This window comes from Pseudophryne corroboree, chromosome 2 (genome assembly GCF_028390025.1).
Source record: "Pseudophryne corroboree isolate aPseCor3 chromosome 2, aPseCor3.hap2, whole genome shotgun sequence".
Classification (NCBI taxonomy): Eukaryota; Metazoa; Chordata; class Amphibia; order Anura; family Myobatrachidae; genus Pseudophryne; species Pseudophryne corroboree.
In genome coordinates, this window is record NC_086445.1 from 1,054,194,698 (window position 1) to 1,054,216,617 (window position 21,920).

The 21,920-nt window shown below is 46.6% G+C and overlaps 1 protein-coding gene across 1 annotated transcript in view; it reads right to left on the minus strand.

The window, feature by feature from the left end:
• AGPAT3 (1-acylglycerol-3-phosphate O-acyltransferase 3) overlaps positions 1–21,920 on the minus strand; it is a 262,014-nt gene that overhangs the window by 171,439 nt on the left and 68,655 nt on the right. The window lies entirely within an intron of this gene.

The following is a 21,920-nucleotide window of genomic DNA, read 5'->3' on the forward strand; positions in this document are numbered from 1 at the left end:
ACCGGGGAGCCCCCATATAATAATACTGTATATATAACACAGAGACCCCTCATAGCATATAATACTATATAACACCGGGGAGCCCCCATATAATAATACTGTATATATAACACAGAGACCCCTCATAGCATATAATACTATATAACACCGGGGAGCCCCCATATAATAATACTGTATATATAACACAGAGACCCCTCAGAGCAGGGTGCAGCCCTATAATACTATATAACACCGGGGAGCCCCCATATAATAATACTGTATATATAACACAGAGACCCCTCAGAGCATATAATACTATATAACACCGGGGAGCCCCATATAATAATACTGTATATATAACACAGAGACCCCTCAGAGCAGGGTGCAGCCCTATAATACTATATAACACCGGGGAGCCCCCATATAATAATACTGTATATATAACACAGAGACCCCTCAGAGCATATAATACTATATAACACCGGGGAGCCCCCATATAATAATACTGTATATATAACACAGAGACCCCTCAGAGCAGGGTGCAGCCCTATAATACTATATAACACCGGGGAGCCCCCATATAATAATACTGTATATATAACACAGAGACCCCTCAGAGCATATAATACTATATAACACCGGGGAGCCCCCATATAATAATACTGTATATATAACACAGAGACCCCTCAGAGCAGGGTGCAGCCCTATAATACTATATAACACCGGGGAGCCCCCATATAATAATACTGTATATATAACACAGAGACCCCTCAGAGCATATAATACTATATAACACCGGGGAGCCCCCATATAATAATACTGTATATATAACACAGAGACCCCTCAGAGCAGGGTGCAGCCCTATAATACTATATAACTCCGGGGAGCCCCCATATAATAATACTGTATATATAACACAGAGACCCCTCAGAGCATATAATACTATATAGCACCGGGGAGCCCCCATATAATAATACTGTATATATAACACAGAGACCCCTCAGAGCAGGGTGCATCCCTATAATACTATATAACACCGGGGAGCCCCCATATAATAATACTGTATATATAACACAGAGACCCCTCAGAGCATATAATACTATATAACACCGGGGAGCCCCCATATAATAATACTGTATATATAACACAGAGACCCCTCAGAGCAGGGTGCAGCCCTATAATACTATATAACACCGGGGAGCCCCCATATAATAATACTGTATATATAACACAGAGACCCCTCAGAGCATATAATACTATATAACACCGGGGAGCCCCCATATAATAATACTGTATATATAACACAGAGACCCCTCAGAGCAGGGTGCAGCCCTATAATACTATATAACACCGGGGAGCCCCCATATAATAATACTGTATATATAACACAGAGATCCCTCAGAGCAGGGTGCAGTCCTATAATACTATATAACACCGGGGCGCCCCCATATAATAATACTGTATATATAACACAGAGACCTCTCAGAGCAGGGTGCAGCCCTATAATACTATATAACACCGGGGAGCCCCCATATAATAATACTGTATATATAACACAGAGACCCCTCAGAGCAGGGTGCAGCCCTATAATACTATATAACACCGGGGAGCCTCCATATAATAATACTGTATATATAACACAGAGACCCCTCAGAGCAGGGTGCAGCCCTATAATACTATATAACACCAGGGAGCCCCCATATATTAATACTGTATATATAACACAGAGACCCCTCAGAGCATATGTGGCCGGAGAGACTAGCCAGCCACACGTGTAATGGCGTCTGCGGCACTGAAGGGGTTAACCCTCGTGCCCGGCGCCATGTTACGGACTGTTTAAAAGTTTGTTTAATTATGTGTTTTACTTTTAACATGTCATATGTAGTGCTCTGTGCACTATTGCAGGAATGCATGTTTAACTGTATCTATTTTATATTCAAGACAGGCTTGGTGTATATTTAAAGGAAAAATGCAGTTACTATAGCTGTCTGAATACGCATCTCTTATCCTCTGGAAATAGGAAGGGGCATGCTAAGGGCCCTGTACTAGCAGTGAGGTGTGAAGGACAATACCTTTTGATGTGTAAGTTCCTTAGAGAGAGATGCTAATCATTGGGTTTATGGGCTTGGATTTGATATACGATCCCTGAATGGAAGTTAAAGGAAGGAAGACCGTTTGTTTGTATTGTAGCCATTCCTGTTGTAATCTTAAACACTGAGATTGCCTGCAGATGGGAATGACCAGACACATTTGTATTTTGAAGATATGTGATAAATTTATCAATAGTGAATGTTAATCTGATACCAAACGTTGTCTGGGTGACAGGAAGGAGGATATTGTTTTATTGCACTTATATCCTTGTAAAATGTAATTTATTGGTATTTTGTAAAATAACCTGATTGGTTGGAGAAGACAGGGAGGGCTTACCCACCTGTGGTACTGTGTGGAAAACTGACATAAAAAGGAGACCTGCGTGCCTCCAGTGTGGTAGTTGTAACATCTTCTTCTGCTGAAAACATCTTGATTGTATGCTGTTGCCCCTAGCAACAGGGAGGAGCCTTTTTAAAGGTTATTTGAGCAATAAACATCTTTGCCTCAAGACTGCTTCATCTTGTGACCTACAGGGTTAGGCCAAACCTAGCCCCGTTCTCCGGCTGTCCAGGGAAGCACCTGACGTCTCCAAGCTCCGCCTTCTGCCAGCTACCGGTAGAGGCCTAGCAAGTGGCTAGTGGGGATTCGTCAGCACCACACAGCTGTGGTAAGGCAGTGCGTCGGCACATACAGAGCAGAACCGTGGTTCCAAACGCCACGGCAGGTTAGGAGTTTGGTGGTGGCAGCAAGAACCCGCCCACAACGCAGTGGGTGGAGTCAGTAACAGGCGGTTACTGACGGTAAGCGGGAATCCCCTATGTGGTCAGGCCTCGTGCGGCTTGACCTTCCAGTCTGTGCGCAGTCGACGGGACGCGGCAAGCGGTGAGTGCTTCCGTACGGTACCGTCCTGTCACAGAAATTGGTGGCAGCAGTGGGATATTCCCAGGCGGCTTTTCATCACTCGATTGGAGAAGCCGAGTTACTCAGGAGAGGAGTAACTGCAGCGCAGGAGAACGCACAAGATGGCGGAATTCAGCGGAATGTCCAAGGAGGATCTGGAGATCGTATGCCAGGGGAAGGGTGTGGATATCCCTTCCAACGCGTCCAGAAGCGTCATGAAGGCGGCGCTCAGGAGCGTGGAGGAGTCTCATCGGGCGGAGGTGGAAAGCACTGACGGCGTCAGCATCGCAGAGGACGGCCCAACAGTGGACCTTCGTAAGGAACCGGTGAGAACCACAAGCCCCGCCTACTCTCACAGCAGCAATGTTTCCCAGCAATCCCTAGCAGGGCCAGGATCCCAACGTCCCAGCGGGGGCAGTACGGATAGCCTAGCAGATCGGCTAGCGGAATTGGGGGAAAGGGCAACGGAGCAAGAGCGCTTGATCATCATCCAGATGTGGCGTGATGAGCGGGCACCACAGGCCGTGGTACCCCGGGAGCCGTTGTCAGCTGTTGTACACAGATCAGGACGTATACAGTTTGCCAAGTTTGCAGACAGTGATGGGGACATTGATGGACATTTGCAAGTTTTTGAAAGGACTTGTAAACTACACGATCTACCCAAGTCAGAGTGGGTGAGACACCTTGTGCCCACTCTGCATGGAGAGGCCTTGGAGGCCTATCGAGGAGTGGCCACGGAGGACTGTGGGAACTACGACGAAGTCGCGAAGGCCCTCCTCCAGCGATTCTTCATCACTCCCGAGTCTTACAGGAAGAAATTCAGAGACTTGCCTAAGAATCCTAGCAGCACCCATGAGCAATTCGCCACCCAGCTGCGGCAGTACGTGGTGAAGTGGGTGAAGGATTCGGAAGCCACTACATGGGACGCACTGATCGACCTGATCTGCAGGGAGCAGTTCTACCGCAGGTGCGCCCAAGAAGTGAAGGAGTGGGTGCTAGATCGGGAGCCACCCAGCTTAAAAATGGCTGCCCAATTAGCCGACAAATATGTGGCAATTCGGCCACGGGGGCAGAAGCGTCCCGCCAGCAGCCAGCTCCAACAGACTGTACCACCAAGGGGACCACCCTCTTCAGCTCATCACCCCCAAAGACAAGCATCTTCCAACCCTGGTGCTCTTGGCCAGCAACCGCACCGCAGCGTCCCTGCAACTGATCAGAGATCATCGGTGCCACGACTGGAGAAGAAGTGCTACGGCTGTGGGAAAATCGGACATCTGAGGATGAACTGTCCTGCATCCCAAGCACCCCAGACTCGTGCCCCAAATCCGAGTGCTGGAGCCCGGATCGTTTGTTTGACGAGAGGAGATGAGCCTACAGAGACTGTTCCCCCTCCAGTCAGTCCGATGGAGTGTGGCGAGAGACAGGTGTACTCTGCGGAGAGAGTCACCTGCATGGCCAAACAGCCCCTACACAACATGTGGAGGCACCTGCAGCCAGTCCACGTGGGACCCCTGCAGGGAGAAGGCCTAAGAGACTCTGGGGCCTCAATCACTGTGGTGAGCCCCCACCTTATAGATCCTGCTGCAGTATTGCAGGGTCGCACTGCCACGGTCACCCTGGCAGAAGGAACAGAAAAAGCGGTTCCCATGGCAAGAGTCTACCTGGACTGGGGAGCTGGACCAGAGTTGCGAGAAGTTGCCGTCATGGATGGTCTCCCAACTGATGTGGTCCTAGGAAATGATCTGGGTGGTGGGATCGTCACTATGTTTGTTGGCGCCATTCCCCGGAGTCAAGTTCCAAAACCACCATTGACATCAGCTACTCCAGCACAGCCCAGCCCAGAGGAAAAGACTACAGCTGCTAGACAACTGCCAGCACAGCCAACCACAGCATCAACCAGCCCAGAGGAAAAGATCACAGCGGCTAGATCAGTACATCGACCCCGCATGCCTTTTGCCTCTGGTATGCCCACGTCCACTAGCAACGCAGAGGATGTCGGTTCCAGCTCGTGTGATCCTGTGGGGTGCCCAATGATGCTCCTGACCCAAGTGGTTTGCCAACTCCGGCGGTGAGTATGAGAAACCACACTGACTTTTCCATGACTGACCCCTACCAGACTGACCCTAGTAGTCCCCACCTGGATCCCCCTGTAGAGTGTCCCAATTTAGGAGAGATTGAGGGCCACAGGCAGGAGTTTAGGGAAGCTCAACTCTCTGACCCATCCCCGAAAGGCATGAGGCGCCACTCTGGCAGCGGCCTTGACAGGGTTGGGGCGGGGAGGTTGACCTGGCGGGAAGGGTTAAGGTACAGGGTAGCCAGGAAAGTGGGAGGGGATAGACCAGATAGGGAATGTGTCCAACTGGTCCCCTCAGGGAACGTTCCTGCGCAACCAGTGTCGGTTGCCAGCGAAACCCCTTTGGACAGTAACCCGGAGACAGACCATACCCTGAAGTGCCTGACACAGAGCTTACCCTGGTCTGGAATGTCGGATGACGCCCAGACCAACTGTAAGGCTGGTGCCATGCGTTGGCAGCCGGGGCACTCCAGCGGTTGTGTTGTCTCTGGGCCTCTGCCCATAGGAGAAACCTTGCAGCTAGTTGCTGTGGACATAGCAGGTCCCCTGCCTGTGCGCAGTAGATCGGGGAAGACACGCAGCCTCCCTGTAGTGGATGCCACACAGGATCCAGAGGCTGGTGGTCTGGCCGCCATCACTGTGGCACAGGTAGCGGACGAGGAGGAAGGAGTAGGCCTAGGTGACAGGGTAGGTTTCCCGAGTCATAGGTCGACAGTGGAGGATTGGAGGGCAGGTCTGACGGTTAGGGCAGACAGTTGCCAGATAGGTATGACAGAGGTGGCTAGGAAGGGCATTCCCAAGTCAGTGGACTTTGCACCCGCTTGCGAGTTGGCATTCCAATCATTGAAGGAGGCTCGGGTACCCGCTCCAGTGCTGATGGCGCACATTCTTGACCAGGACTGTGTGTTACGAACTATTGCGCCACTGCATGGACTGGGAGCTGTACCGAGCCAGAAAGAGCCATATGGGCAGGAGCACCCTGTGGTCTGTTTGAGCAGGAAACTGCTATTGTGGGAGGTGGGGTATGCCACAATTGGGACACCTTGGGTGGCACTTGTTTGTAACCGGCCCCCCACCGTGGTGACTTACCACCTACCTGTTAGGTGGCTGCAACCTACCTTGGGGGAATTGGACAGACTTTTGTGGTGGAGCCTTGAACTTGGACTTCAGGTGGACTATTTGAACATTGTGCACCCACGAAGAGAGGCCCACTGCACTATGGATGAACTGTCTAGGCCAGAGCCTACACATCCCAGGTAGCGTCCCCTTCACCCCAACGGACTGCGGGACCAGGACCCAAATCGTTGGGACATGGGTCCCTGGTTGACCCGCTTGAATGGGGGGGGAGGAATGTGGCCGGAGAGACTAGCCAGCCACACGTGTAATGGCGTCTGCGGCACTGAAGGGGTTAACCCTCGTGCCCGGCGCCATGTTACGGACTGTTTAAAAGTTTGTTTAATTATGTGTTTTACTTTTAACATGTCATATGTAGTGCTCTGTGCACTATTGCAGGAATGCATGTTTAACTGTATCTATTTTATATTCAAGACAGGCTTGGTGTATATTTAAAGGAAAAATGCAGTTACTATAGCTGTCTGAATACGCATCTCTTATCCTCTGGAAATAGGAAGGGGCATGCTAAGGGCCCTGTACTAGCAGTGAGGTGTGAAGGACAATACCTTTTGATGTGTAAGTTCCTTAGAGAGAGATGCTAATCATTGGGTTTATGGGCTTGGATTTGATATACGATCCCTGAATGGAAGTTAAAGGAAGGAAGACCGTTTGTTTGTATTGTAGCCATTCCTGTTGTAATCTTAAACACTGAGATTGCCTGCAGATGGGAATGACCAGACACATTTGTATTTTGAAGATATGTGATAAATTTATCAATAGTGAATGTTAATCTGATACCAAACGTTGTCTGGGTGACAGGAAGGAGGATATTGTTTTATTGCACTTATATCCTTGTAAAATGTAATTTATTGGTATTTTGTAAAATAACCTGATTGGTTGGAGAAGACAGGGAGGGCTTACCCACCTGTGGTACTGTGTGGAAAACTGACATAAAAAGGAGACCTGCGTGCCTCCAGTGTGGTAGTTGTAACATCTTCTTCTGCTGAAAACATCTTGATTGTATGCTGTTGCCCCTAGCAACAGGGAGGAGCCTTTTTAAAGGTTATTTGAGCAATAAACATCTTTGCCTCAAGACTGCTTCATCTTGTGACCTACAGGGTTAGGCCAAACCTAGCCCCGTTCTCCGGCTGTCCAGGGAAGCACCTGACGTCTCCAAGCTCCGCCTTCTGCCAGCTACCGGTAGAGGCCTAGCAAGTGGCTAGTGGGGATTCGTCAGCACCACACAGCTGTGGTAAGGCAGTGCGTCGGCACATACAGAGCAGAACCGTGGTTCCAAACGCCACGGCAGGTTAGGAGTTTGGTGGTGGCAGCAAGAACCCGCCCACAACGCAGTGGGTGGAGTCAGTAACAGGCGGTTACTGACGGTAAGCGGGAATCCCCTATGTGGTCCTTGACCTTCCAGTCTGTGCGCAGTCGACGGGACGCGGCAAGCGGTGAGTGCTTCCGTACGGTACCGTCCTGTCACAGCATATAATACTATATAACACCGGGGAGCCTCCACATAATAATACTGTATATATAACACAGAGACCCCTCAGAGCAGGGTGCAGCCCTATAATACTATATAACACCGGGGAGCCCCCATATAATAATACTGTATATATTACACACATAGACCCCTCAGAGCAGGGTGCAGCCCTATAATACTATATAACACCGGGGAGCCCCCATATAATAATACTGTATATATAACACAGAGACCCCTCAGAGCAGGGTGCAGCCCTATAATACTATATAACCCCGGGGAGCCCCCATATAATAATACTGTATATATAACACAGAGATCCCTCAGAGCAGGGTGCAGTCCTATAATACTATATAACACCGGGGCGCCCCCATATAATAATACTGTATATATATAACACAGAGATCCCTCAGAGCAGGGTGCAGCCCTATAATACTATATAACACCGGGGCGCCTCCATATAATAATACTGTATATATAACACACATAGACCCCTCAGAGCAGGGTGCAGCCCTATAATACTATATAACACCGGGGAGCCCCCATATAATAATACTGTATATATAACACAGAGAGCCCTAAGAGCAGGGAGCAGCCCTATAATACTATATTACACCGGGGAGCCCCCATATAATAATACTGTATATATAACACAGAGACCCCTCAGAGCAGGGTGCAGCCCTATAATACTATATAACACCGGGGAGCCCCCATATAATAATACTGTATATATAACACAGAGACCCCTCAGAGCAGGGTGCAGCCCTATAATACTATATAACACCGGGGAGAATCCATATAATAATACTGTATATATAACACAGAGACCTCTCAGAGCAGGGTGCAGCCCTATAATACTGTATAACACCGGGGAGCCCCCATATAATAATACTGTATATATAACACAGAGACCTCTCAGAGCAGGGTGCAGCCCTATAATACTATATAACACCGGGGAGCCCCCATATAATAATACTGTATATATAACACAGAGACCCCTCAGAGCAGGGTGCAGCCCTATAATACTATATAACACCGTGGAGCCCCCATATAATAATACTGTATATATAACACAGAGATCCCTCAGAGCAGGGTGCAGTCCTATAATACTATATAACACCGGGGCGCCCCCATATAATAATACTGTATATATAACACAGAGATCCCTCAGAGCAGGGTGCAGCCCTATAATACTATATAACACTGGGGCGCCTCCATATAATAATACTGTATATATAACACACATAGACCCCTCAGAGCAGGGTGCAGCCCTATAATACTATATAACACCGGGGAGCCCCTATATAATAATACTGTATATATAACACAGAGACACCTCAGAGCAGTGTGCAGCCCTATAATGCTATATAACACCGGGGAGCCCCCATATAATAATACTGTATATATAACACAGAGACCCCTCAGAGCAGGGTGCAGCCCTATAATACTATATAACACAGAGGAGCCTCCATATAATAATACTGTATATATAACACAGAGACCCCTCAGAGCAGGGTGCAGTCCTATAATACTATATAACACCGGGGAGCCCCCATATAATAATACTGTATATATAACACAGAGACCCCTCAGAGCAGGGTGCAGCCCTATAATACTATATAACACCGGGGAGCCCCCATATAATAATACTGTATATATAACACAGAGACCCCTCAGAGCAGTGTGCAGCCCTATAATACTATATAACACCGGGGAGCCCCCATATAATAATACTGTATATATAACACAGAGACCCCTCAGAGCAGGGTGCAGCCCTATAATACTATATAACACCGGGGATCCCTCATATAATAATACTGTATATATCACACAGAGACCCCTCAGAGCAGGGTGCAGCCCTATAATACTATATAACACCGGGGAGCGCCCATATAATAATACTGTATATATAACACAGAGACCCCTCAGAGCAGGGTGCAGCCCTATAATACTATATAACACCGGGGAGCCCCCATATAATAATACTGTATATATAACACAGAGACACCTCAGAGCAGGCTGCAGCCCTATAATACTATATAACACCGGGGAGCCCCCATATAATAATACTGTATATATAACACAGAGACCCCTCAGAGCAGTGTGCAGCCCTATAATACTATATAACACCGGGGAGTCCCCATATAATAATACTGTATATATAACACAGAGACCCCTCAGAGCAGGGTGCAGCCCTATAATACTATATAACACCGCGGAGTCCCCATATAATAATACTGTATATATAACACAGAGACCCCTCAGAGCAGGGTGCAGCCCTATAATACTATATAACACCGGGGAGCCCCCATATAATAATACTGTATATATAACACAGAGACCCCTCAGAGCAGGGTGCAGCCCTATAATACTATATAACACCGGGGAGCCCCCATATAATAATACTGTATATACAACACAGAGACCCCTCAGAGCAGGGTGCAGCCCTATAATACTATATAACACCGGGGAGCCCCCATATAATAATACTGTATATACAACACAGAGACCCCTCAGAGCAGGGTTCAGCCCTATAATACTATATAACACCGGGGAGCCTCCATATAATAATACTGTATATATAACACAGAGACCCCTCAGAGCAGGGTGCAGACCTATAATACTATATAACACCGGGGAGCCCCCATATAATAATACTGTATATATAACACAGAGACCCCTCAGAGCAGGGTGCAGCCCTATAATACTATATAACACCGGGGAGCCCCCATATAATAATACTGTATATATAACACAGAGACCCCTCAGAGCAGGGTGCAGCCCTCTAATACTATATAACACCGGGGAGCTTAATATAATAATACTGTATATATAACACAGAGACCCCTCAGAGCAGGGTGCAGCCCTATAATACTATATAACACCGGGGAGCCCCCATATAATAATACTGTATATATAACACAGAGACCCCTCAGAGCAGGGTGCAGCCCTATAATACTATATAACACCGGGGAGCCCCCATATAATAATACTGTATATATAACACAGAGACACCTCAGAGCAGGGTGCAGCCCTATAATACTATATAACACCGGGGAGCCCCCATATAATAATACTGTATATATAACACAGAGACACCTCAGAGCAGGGTGCAGCCCTATAATACTATATAACACCGGGGAGCCCCCATATAATAATACTGCATATATAAAACAGAGACCCCTCAGAGCAGTGTGCAGCCCTATAGTACTATATAACACCGGGGAGCCCCCATATAATAATACTATATATATAACACAGAGATTCCTCAGAGCAGGGTGCAGCCCTATAATACTATATAACACCGGGGAGCCCCCATATAATAATACTGTATATATAACACAGAGACCCCTCAGAGCAGGGTGCAGCCCTATAATACTATATAACACCGGGGAGCCCCCACATAATAATACTGTATATATAACACAGAGACCCCTCAGAGCAGGGTGCAGCCCTATAATACTATATAACACCGGGGAGCCCCCATATAATAATACTGTATATATAACACAGAGACCCCTCAGAGCAGGGTGCCGCCCTATAGTACTATATAACACCGGGGAGCCCCCATATAATAATACTGTATATATAACACAGAGACCCCTCAGAGCAGTGTGCAGCCCTATAGTACTATATAACACCGGGGAGCCCCCATATAATAATACTGTATATATAACACAGAGACCCCTCAGAGCAGGGTGCAGCCCTATAGTACTATATAACACCGGGGAGCCCCCATATAATAATACTATATATATAACACAGAGATTCCTCAGAGCAGGGTGCAGCCCTGTAGTACTATATAACACCGGGGAGCCCCCATATAATAATACTATATATATAACACAGAGATTCCTCAGAGCAGGGTGCAGCCCTATAATACTATATAACACCGGGGAGCCCCCATATAATAATACTGTATATATAACACAGAGACCCCTCAGAGCAGGGTGCAGCCCTATAATACTATATAACACCGGGGAGCCCCCACATAATAATACTGTATATATAACACAGAGACCCCTCAGAGCAGGGTGCAGCCCTATAATACTATATAACACCGGGGAGCCCCCATATAATAATACTGTATATATAACACAGAGACCCCTCAGAGCAGGGTGCCGCCCTATAGTACTATATAACACCGGGGAGCCCCCATATAATAATACTATATATATAACACAGAGACCCCTCAGAGCAGTGTGCAGCCCTATAGTACTATATAACACCGGCGAGCCCCCATATAATAATACTGTATATATAACACAGAGACCCCTCAGAGCAGGGTGCAGCCCTATAGTACTATATAACACCGGGGAGCCCCCATATAATAATACTATATATATAACACAGAGATTCCTCAGAGCAGGGTGCAGCCCTGTAGTACTATATAACACCGGGGAGCCCCCATATAATAATACTGTATATATAACACAGAGACCCCTCAGAGCATATAATACTATATAACACCGGGGAGCCTCCATATAATAATACAGTATATATAACACAGAGACCCCTCAGAGCAGGGTGCAGCCCTATAATACTGTATAACACCGGGGAGCCCCCATATAATAATACTGTATATATAACACAGAGACCCCTCAGAGCAGGGTGCAGCCCTATAATACTATATAACACCGGGGAGCCCCCATATAATAATACTGTATATATAACACAGAGACCCCTCAGAGCAGGGTACAACTCTATTTTACTATATAACACCGGGGAGCCCCCATATAATAATACTGTATATATAACACAGAGACCCCTCAGAGCAGGGTGCAGCCCTATAATACTATATAACACCGGGGAGCCCCCATATAATAATACTGTATATATAACACAGAGACCCCTCAGAGCAGGGTGCAGCCCTATAATACTATATAACACCGGGGAGCCCCCATATAATAATACTGTATATATAACACAGAGACCCCTCAGAGCAGGGTGCAGCCCTATAATACTATATAACACCGGGGAGCCCCCATATAATAGTACTGTATATATAACACAGAGACCTCTCAGAGCAGGGTGCAGCCCTATAATACTATATAACACCGGGGAGCCTCCATATAATAATACTGTATATATAACACAGAGACCCCTCAGAGCAGGGTGCAGCCCTATAATACTATATAACACCGGGGAGCCCCCATATAATAATACTGTATATATAACACAGAGACCCCTCAGAGCAGGGTGCGGCCCTATAATACTATATAACACCGGGGAGCCCCCTTAAAATAATACTGTATATATAACACAGAGACCCCTCAGAGCAGGGTGCAGCCCTATAATACTATATAACACCGGGGAGCCCCCATATAATAATACTGTATATATAACACAGAGACCCCTCAGAGCAGGGTACAACCCTATAATACTATATAGCACCGGGGAGCCTCCATATAATAATACTGTACATATAACACAGAGACCCCTCAAAGCAGGGTGCAGCCCTATAATACTATATAGCACCGGGGAGCCCCCATATAATAATACTGTATATATAACACAGAGACCGCTCAGAGCAGGGTGGAGCCCAATAATACTATATAGCACCGGGGAGCCCCCATATAATAATACTGTATATATAACACAGAGACCCCTCAGAGCAGGGTGCAGCCCTATAATACTATATAACACCGGGGAGCCCCCATATAATAATACTGTATATATAACACAGAGACCCCTCAGAGCAGTGTACAGCCCTATAATACTATATAACACCGGGGAGCCCCCGTATAATAATACTGTATATATATATATAACACTTAGACCCCTCAGAGCACGGTGCAGCCATAATATTGTATACTTTGTAACATTGGGAAACCTAGGCCTGTGAGGCGTTGAAACGTCGGTTTTGCATCATGCTTGTATTATGATTTAAAATAAAAAACAGGTTTTTAAAATGAGAAAGCCATGGAGTGCCGCCTGGTTTCTTACATAGTTGGAGACACACCAGTCTGACTCAGGGAACCAAGCTCTCTACTGTACAGCTTAATTCCGGCATTTCCTACAGTTCCATTATTTTATACACTCCCTAAAATCTATAAAAAAACTGGACCCTCCACCTGGATGTGCCATTATTGGAGCAAGGGCTCCTTGTTCCAGCCTTTTGCAACGTATTTGGACTCAATACTACAACCGCTTGTTCAAAATGAACCTACTTTCTTATTAGACACTACCTGTCTTCTCAACACGGCCAATTGTTCTAATCGTTTTGATGATTGTTGGTTAATAAGTGTCGATGTGATTAATCTTCATACTTCAATATCTTGAATACTGTGTACAATTTTGGGCACCATATTACAAAAAGGATATTCTAGAGTTAGAAAAGGTTCAGAGGCGGGCGACCAAACTAATCAAGGGCATGGAGACGCTGGAATACGAGGAAAGGCTTGCAAGGCTAGGCATGTTTACATTGGAAAAGAGGAGACTAAGAGGGGACATGATCAACATCTGCAAATATATAAGGGGTCAATACACAGAGCTTGGGAGGGACCTGTTTTCTATAAGATCAGCACAGAGAACACGTGGTCACTCGCTTAGGTTAGAGGAGAGGAGTTTTCACACATTGAGGCAAAAAGGTTTTTTCACAGTAAGGACAATATGTGTTTGGAATTCCCTGCCTGAGACAGTAGTAATGGCGGACTCAGTCAACACCTTTAAGAATGGGTTAGATAAATTCCTATTGGATAAAGATATTCAGGGTTATGGCGCGTAGGCATGCATTGTAGCTAATATAACTAGTCCTAACATAAAAATAACTAGTCCTATAATAAGACTGCATAGGAGACCACAAATAGGTTGAACTCGATGGACAATTGTCTTTTTTCAACCTTAGATACTATGTTAATACCGCATTGTTTTGATTTACTTGCAGTTAGAAGATTCATGATAAAAAATGACTTGTTTTCAGCCTCTTACATTAATTTTTTTCTTGCTTTGCTTGAATTGATACTAACGAAAAATGTATTTTTATATGATAATCAATTTTTCCTACAGGTAAAAGGTTGTGCTATGGGCTCGAGTGCAGCCCCTGTGTATGGAAACATTGTTATGTTTGCCGTTGAACAAGATGCATTTTTTGCTGATACTATATTTTCAACTAAATTTGAATTTTTCACACGTTTTATAGACAACCTTTTGATTATCTGGCATGGTGATATCAACGACTTTATTAAATTAATTGACACTCACAATACCGGGTTATCCCCAATTAAATTTACTTACAATTATAGTAAAGAACACATTTATTTTCTAGATGTCTTGATCTCCCTGAAGGATGGTCAGATCAATACTTCTGTATTCACAAAACCAGCAGATGGAAATCTGCTTTTACAAGCTGGTAGTTGTCATCCTAAACGTCTCATACGTGGTTTGCCGTACTCGCAAATTATCCGTTTACACAGAATTAATAATCAGAAAGAGGTTGCAACTAAACAGATTGACACTTTAGTAACAAAGCTCACCCAGAGGGATTATCCTTTCAATGATCTACTATACACCAGAGAAAGAGTTCTAAATATGGATCGTAAATTACTTTTGGAATCTAACTTCAGATCAGCTATTAAAAATACTAATAAATTTAATGTTGCTTCCCCTTTGATTAATAATATTTCTAAGAAACATTGGCCATTGGTTGAATCGGATCAAAATTTACCATTAGGAGATTCCTCCTCGGTGCCCTGTTACTCACGTGGTCACAATTTGCAGGATTTTTGTTAGGATCTCCTGCTCTGTGCTGCCACGTCGCCATGGCAACCGGGAGGCAAGTGTTAGCGAAGTAACCTGAGCGCAGCTGATACTCCGGTCTTTTGACCCCCTTGATTCCACGCCTGGTGGTTCCTCTGTTGTTTCGGTCCTTAGGGGTATTTGGAGGAAAGTGAAGAAAGCCCTTGTGTCTGTGTCATTAGTGACCAAAAGGGTTTTTGATAAGCGGAGAAGACCCTGCAGCTTCAAATTAGGAGACTTCGTCTGGTTGTCCACCAAGAATTTGAAGTTGAGACAGCCATCTCATAAGTTAGGCCCCCGGTACATCGGCCCTTATAAGATCACCAGGGTTATCAGTCCGGTGGCATTTCAGTTAGATCTGCCCCGTTCATTGGGTATCAATAAAACATTTCATTGTTCCCTTTTAAAACTGGCGGTTAGTAATCCTTCTTCCAGTGGAAGACCTTCTCCTCTTCTGATACGGGGTCAGAGGGAGTTTGTGGTTGAAAGGGTTCTTGACTCCAAGATGGTTTGGGGTCGGCTGTCATTTTTGGTGCACTGGAAGGGGTATGGCCCGGAGGAGCGGTCGTGGGTGCGTAGTTGTGATCTTCATGCCCCCAGACTGATACGCTCTTTCTTCTCGCAGTTCCCCGATAAACCCGGTGGTAGGGGTTCTTTGACCCCTCGTCAGAGGGGGGGTACTGTTAGGATCTCCTGCTCTGTGCTGCCACGTCGCCATGGCAACCAGGAGGCAAGTGTTAGCGAAGTAACCTGAGCGCAGCTGATACTCCGGTCCGGGTTTTTACTGTGTAGTGGTTACAGGCTCTGTGCACGGCAGGGAATCCGGCGCTGGTTTTGTGCTCACAGTCTGTGAGGTCTGAGTGGGGCGTGGACAGCACCTGCTATATAAACCATCCTCTCAGGCTAGGCAAATGCTGCTGAATCTTTGTTTGTTAGTCAGTTCCAGAGAGTTAGCTAGTACTGTGTGACTTTGTATTTACTTGTTGCTTACTGCGAATAGGCCTTGGGATTCGGTACTTCATTCTGCCAATCCGGACCTAGTAGTAAGACTGGAGTCAGTTGTTTGACCTGCTGGGGTTCTTTTGCTATTCTGTGAACCCAGCAGGTTTGCGGCTGTACTCTCAGACCTGCTTGCTTAATCCTCCCTCACTGTGCAGGGCGTCCAGGTGTCAGTTTAGTGGCAGTAAGCTGAACCTGTGCCCTGCAAGTGGGGGTTAGGATTGTGGATACTCTCCTTGTGTCTATATTTCTATCTCTGACCAAGGAGTTTATTCCCACACCCGTTGGTAACCCTTTGGGGTTTTTTCTGTTGCTCTTAGCAACATCATTTCAGGTGCTCCACATGTTAAATCACTACACCTCGCTTCATTGTCCGCTCTATTCCATCTGAGCATTCCTGACACTAGGGAGACACCCAATTCCTGAGCCTTTGGGCTTCTCCGTTCACTTTGTGTTTATTAGTTATTCCATCACCTCCTGTGTATGTTATGTTATACTGTCTGTGAGTTCGTTTGCTTCGCTTCCCTCTCTGTTCATACACCGGTATACTCCTGTTAGCACTGGTGTGCGTAACAATTTTCTTGTGAAATCTGATATTGCTAAATATCCCCCAACTTCTTTACATACCAGCTGTATACGCTGTACTTGCGTTACGTGTCAATTTTTGCTCACGGGTAATAAGTTTGCACACTCTCATACAGGGAAAATTATCTTTATTAACCATTTACTTACCTGTAATTCATCCTTTGTTGTTGACCAGCTTATTTGCCCTTGTGGCTTAAGCTATGTGGGCAAAACTGAACGTAAATGTAAAGAACGGACGTCAGCACACCGCTCTGATATTAGGAATAGGCTGAGCACAGGTAACAGTGAGCCACCTGTTTCTCGTCACTTTTTAGCACCACGTCATCCGTTAAACAGCTTACGTTACCGTATGATTGACTACGTTCCTCCTTCTGTTAGGGGGGGTGATAGATCCCGTGAATTGTTACAATGTGAAACTCGCTGGATCATGCGATTGGGGGTGCTTGCTCCTAAAGGTTTGCTATCTCCCATGCATGCTTTTACTGACTTGATTATTATTTTTTCAATATAGCACCTTGATTACATTTCTCTATCGTCCTAGTGGATGCTGGGGTTCCTGAAAGGACAATGGGGAATAGCGGCTCCGCAGGAGACAGGGCACAAAAAGTAAAGCTTTAGGATCAGGTGGTGTGCACTGGCTCCTCCCCCTATGACCCTCCTCCAAGCCTCAGTTAGATTTTTGTGCCCGGCCGAGAAGGGTGCAATCTAGGTGGCTCTCCTAAAGAGCTGCTTAGAAAAGTTTAGCTTAGGTTTTTTATTTTACAGTGAGTCCTGCTGGCAACAGGATCACTGCAACGAGGGACTTAGGGGAGAAGAAGTGAACTCACCTGCGTGCAGGATGGATTGGCTTCTTTGGCTACTGGACATTAGCTCCAGAGGGACGATCACAGGTACAGCCTGGATGGTCACCGGAGCCTCGCCGCCGGCCCCCTTGCAGATGCTGAAACGAGAAGAGGTCCAGAATCGGCGGCAGAAGACTCCTCAGTCTTCTTAAGGTAGCGCACAGCACTTCAGCTGTGCGCCATTTCCTCTCAGCACACTTCACACGGCAGTCACTGAGGGTGCAGGGCGCTGGGAGGGGGGCGCCCTGGGAGGCAAATGAAAACCTTTTTTGGCTAAAAATACCTCACATATAGCCTCCGGGGGCTATATGGAGATATTTAACCCCTGCCAGAATCCATTAAAGAGCGGGAGACGAGCCCGCCGAAAAAGGGGCGGGGCCTATCTCCTCAGCACACAGCGCCATTTTCCCTCACAGAAAGACTGGAGGGAAGGCTCCCAGGCTCTCCCCTGCACTGCACTACAGAAACAGGGTTAAAACAGAGAGGGGGGGCACTAATTTGGCGTTAGAAATATATAAAAGATGCTATAAGGGAAAACACTTATATAAGGTTGTCCCTATATAATTATAGCGTTTTTGGTGTGTGCTGGCAAACTCTCCCTCTGTCTCTCCAAAGGGCTAGTGGGTCCTGTCCTCTATCAGAGCATTCCCTGTGTGTGTGCTGTGTGTCGGTACGTGTGTGTCGACATGTATGAGGACGATGTTGGTGAGGAGGCGGAGCAATTGCCTGTAATGGTGATGTCACTCTCTAGGGAGTCGACACCGGAATGGATGGCTTATTTAGGGAATTACGTGATAATGTCAACACGCTGCAAGGTCGGTTGACGACATGAGACGGCCGACAAACAATTAGTACCGGTCCAGACGTCTCAGAAACACCGTCAGGGGTTTTAAAACGCCCGTTTACTTTAGTCGGTCGACACAGACACAGACACGGACACTGAATCCAGTGTCGACGGTGAATAAACAAACGTATTCCTTATTAGGGCCACACGTTAAGGGCAATGAAGGAGGTGTTACATATTTCTGATACTACAAGTACCACAAAAGAGGGTATTATGTGGGATGTGAAAAAACTACCGTAGTTTTTCCTGAATCAGATAAATTAAATGAAGTGTGTGATGATGCGTGGGTTCCCCCCGATAGAAAATTATGGGCGGTATACCCTTTCCCGCCAGAAGTTAGGGCGCGTTGGGAAACACCCCTTAGGGTGGATAAGGCGCTCACACGCTTATCAAAACAAGTGGCGGTACCGTCTATAGATAGGGCCGTCCTCAAGGAGCCAGCTGACAGGAGGCTGGAAAATATCATAAAAAGTATATACACACATACTGGTGTTATACTGCGACCAGCGATCGCCTCAGCCTGGATGTGCAGAGCTGGGGTGGCTTGGTCGGATTCCCTGACTAAAAATATTGATACCCTTGACAGGGACAGTATTTTATTGACTATAGAGCATTTAAAGGATGCATTTTCTATATATGCGAGATGCACAGAGGGATATTTGCACTCTGGCATCAAGAGTAAGTGCGATGTCCATATCTGCCAGAAGATGTTTATGGACACGACAGTGGTCAGGTGATGCAGATTCCAAACGGCACAAAGGTGTATTGCCGTATAAAGGAAGAGGAGTTATTTGGGGTCGGTCCATCGGACCTGGTGGCCACGGCAACTGCTGGAAAATCCACCGTTTTTACCCTAAGTCACATCTCTGCAGAAAAAGACACCGTCTTTTCAGCCTCAGTCCTTTCGTCCCTATAAGAGTCATATCTGCCCAGGGATAGAGGAAAGGGAAGAAGACTGCAGCAGGCAGCCCATTCCCAGGAACAGAAGCGTTCCACCGCTTCTGCCAAGCTCTCAGCATGACGCTGGGACCGTACAGGACCCCTGGATCCTACATGTAGTATCCCAGGGGTACAGATTGGAATGTCGAGACGTTTCCCCTTCGCAGGCTCCTGAAGTCTGGTTTACCAAGGTCTCCCTCCGACAAGGAGGCAGTATGGGAAACAATTCACAAGCTGTATTCCCAGCAGGTGATAATCAAATTACCCCTCCTACAACAAGAAAAGGGGTATTATTCCACATTATATTGTGGTACTGAAGCCAGAAGGCTAGGTGAGACCTATTCTAAATCTAAAAAAATTTGAACACTTACAAAGGTTCAAATCAAGATGGAGTCACTCAGAGCAGTGATAACGAACCAGGAAGAAGGGGACTATATAGTGTCCCGAGACATCAGGGATGCTTACCTCCATGTCCAAAATTTGCCCTTCTCACTAAGGGTACCTCAGGTTCGTGGTACAGAACTGTCACTATCAGTTTCAGACGCTGCCGTTTGGATTGTCCACGGCACCCCGGGTCTTTACCAAGGTAATGGCCGAAATGATGATTCTTCTTCGAAGAAAAGGCGTCTTAATTATCCCTTACTTGGACGATCTCCTGATAAGGGCAAAGTCCAGGGAACAGTTGGAGGTCGGAGTAGCACTATCTCGGATACTGCTACAACAGCACGGGTGGATTCTAAATATTCCAAAATCGCAGCTGATCCCGACGACAAGTCTGCTGTGCCTAGGGATGATTCTGGACACAGTCCAGAAAAAGGTGTTTCTCCCGGAAGAGAAAGCCAGGGAGTTATCCGAGCTAGTCAGGAACCTCCTAAAATCAGTGCATCATTGCACAAGGGTCCTGGTAAAGATGGTGACTTCCTACGAAGCAATTCCATTCGGCAGATTTCACGCAAGAATTTTTCAGTGGGATCTGCTGGACAAATGGTCCGGATCGCATCTTCAGATGCATCAGCGGATAACCCTATATCCAAGGACAAGGGTGTCTCTCCTGTGGTGGTTATAGAGTGCTCATCTTCTAGAGGGCAGCAGATTCGGCATTCAGGATTGGATGCTGGTAACCACGGAGCCCAGCCTGAGAGGCTGGGGAGCAGTCACACAAGGAAAAAATTTCCAGGGAGTGTGATCAAGTCTGGAGACTTTTCTCCACATAAATATACTGGAGCTAAGGGTAAATTTATAATACTCTAAGCTTAGCAAGACCTCTGCTTCAAGGTCAGCCGGTATTGATCCAGTGGGAAAAACATCACGGCAGTCGCCCACGTAAATAGACAGGGCGGCACAAGAAGCAGGAGGGCAATGGCAAAAACTGCAAGGACTTTTCGCTGGGCGGAAAATCATGTGATAGCACTGTCAGCAGTGTTTCATTCCGGGAATGGAAACTGGGAAGCAGACTTCCTCAGCAGGCACGACCTCCACCCGGCAGAATGGAAACTTCATCGGGAAGTTTTCCACATGATTGTAAACCGTTGGGAAATACCAAAGGTGGACATGATGGCGTCCCGTCTGAACAAAAAACGGGACAGGTATTGCGCCAGGTTAAGAGACCCTCAGGCAATAGCTGTGGACGTTCTGGTAACACCATGGATGTACCAGTCGGTGTATGTGTTCCATCCTCTGCTTCTCATACCTAAGGTACTGAGACTTATAAGACGTAGAGGAGTAAGAACTATACTCATGGCTCCGGATTGTCAGACTTGGTTTTGTCTGTGTCCCCGGAGGGGGCGCTAGTGGGTCAGTGGAGGTGGATGGGAGAAAACGAGGAGGCTGGATTATGTTTCTGCGCATGAGCGCAATGATCTTTATTAAACAGATGATTCACAAAACGGCAGCAGAAAATAACAGTAGGAAATGCAAATGTCAATTGTACAGCGTGGCAGCTGAAAGTCTATGGTAACAGAATGAATGGTGACTGATGAAATAATAACCGGTAGTGATGATAACAGATGAGTGATAATTTGGCAGAGAATATTCTGGTATGGGAACCAGAGCAGGTTAAAACATGGAACCAGCAGAGATGGTGTTGTATAGCAAACCTGGTAGCAGAGGCAGGAGTCTGACTCACAGTGCAGGTGATGAGGCACTGGCAGCAAGCAAGCTGTATCACAGGTGGAGAGATGGAACACACCTGGAGTCAGTCTCTACTGCTAGGCTGAAGCACACAGAGATGGTGATGAGTGTGAAGCCTGTAGATGGAAGCAGGTATTGCTGGGGCTTGAAGTTCCACGGAGCTGTGAAAAGTAACCAGGAGTACAAAGTCTCAGGTAGAAA